Raw genomic sequence first — 1,748 nt, forward strand, 5'->3', positions numbered from 1 at the left:
TTTAAGTTGGACATCAGGAGGCGCTACTTCACGGTCAGGGCGGCTAGGGTCTGGAACCAGCTTCCAAGTGAGGTGGTGCAGGCTCCCACCCTGGGGGTTTTTAAGAGGAGGTTGGATGACCACCTTACTGGGGTCATTTGACCCCAGTGCTCTTCCTGCCATGGCAGGGGGTCAGACTAGATGATCTGCTCAGGTCCCTTCCAACCCTAGAAACTATGAAACTATGAAACTTGGCTGACAATGAATTTTGGTGGTGAGAAGACTAGACGTCAGGGGTATTGTACAAATTTGCATTGCTTTACTGCTCTTCATCGGAGGATCTCAGAACCGCTCCTATGAAGATAGGAAGTATTGTAATCCTATTCATGAGGTTAAGTAACTTGCCCAGGTGACCCTGAATTTAGTAGCAGAGCTGAGCAAACAACATGTATGTACTGATTGCTACTTCCTTTCGATATGACCTGCCATCTTCACTTCCCTGAGCACTGGAAAATGGCATCCTCCTGGGTGATGTGAGAGCACATCTGTTTGCCATGAATTTAAACACATGGCATTTTTTTATGTGAAGTCGCAAACATCTGCTGGGAGACGCAGGTGGCAAATTCCCACCGTTCACGTAGGTGCCTAGCCTGTGTACAGGACCTCCACCTGGCGCCAGAGGTGCACGGTCCCACTAGGGGGAATGCCATACTGGACCTGGCATTGGCAACGGGGGATGACATGGTAGGGTACATACAGATCAGTGGTCACCTGGGGGACAGTGACCACCAAATAACAGAATTCACCATAAGGCCTAGCATGGGAAAGGTAACTAGCATGGTGGAAGCGCTAGACTTCAGGAAGGCCGACTTCAGCGAGCTCAGGCGTTTAGTCAATGATGCACTGCAGAGTAAGAGATTTGGCGAGATGGGAGCCCGGGAAGGGTGGCTGCGCCTCAAGGAAGCGATCCTTTGGGCACAGGGGGAGGCAATCCTGATGCAGGGGGAAAGGGGCCAAGAGGCTTCCTTGGCTGACCAGAGAAATCCAGAGCAACCAAAGGGCAAAAAGCAGGGCATATAAGCAGTGGAAACGTGGAGAGATTACTAAAGAGGAGTATGCCGCCTCAGCTTGCAGTTGTAGGGAGGCAGTTAGAAAGGCCAAAGCTACCTTGGAGCTGAGGATGGCATCCCAAGTTAAGGGTAACAAAAAATTGTTTTTCAGATATATAGGGAGTAAAAGGAAGGCCCAGGGTGATATAGGACCACTACTGAATGGGCAAAAGCAATTGGTGACAGACGGGGGGACGAGGCTGAACTCCCCAATGAGTTTTTTGCCTCAGACTTCCTAAACAAGGGGCAAGACAAGTCTCACAGTGGGATCGTAGAGAGGCAACAGGAGGGCACCAGACTACCAAGCGCTGACCCTGAGACGGTGCAGAGTCACGTGGAAGGACTGGATGTGTTTAAGTCGGCAGGCCCGGATGATCTCCATCCGAGGGTGCTGATAGCGCTGGCTGATGTCATTGCACAGCCACTGGCAAGAATATTTGAGCGCTCGTGGCGCACGGGCCAGGTCCCGGAGGACTGGAAAAGGGCCATTGTGGTCCCCATGGTCAAGAAGGGGAGGAAGCAGGATCCAGGCAACTATAGGCCAGTCAGTCTCACCTCCCTCCTTGGCAAAGTCTTTGAAAAGATTATTATGGCTCATATATGTGAGAGCCCAGCAGGGAACATTATGCCGAGGGGAAACCAGCACGGGTTCGTAGCAGG

This window comes from Gavialis gangeticus, unplaced genomic scaffold, assembly GCF_001723915.1.
Source record: "Gavialis gangeticus isolate Ggan-Ray unplaced genomic scaffold, GavGan_comp1, whole genome shotgun sequence".
Lineage (NCBI taxonomy): Eukaryota > Metazoa > Chordata > Crocodylia > Gavialidae > Gavialis > Gavialis gangeticus.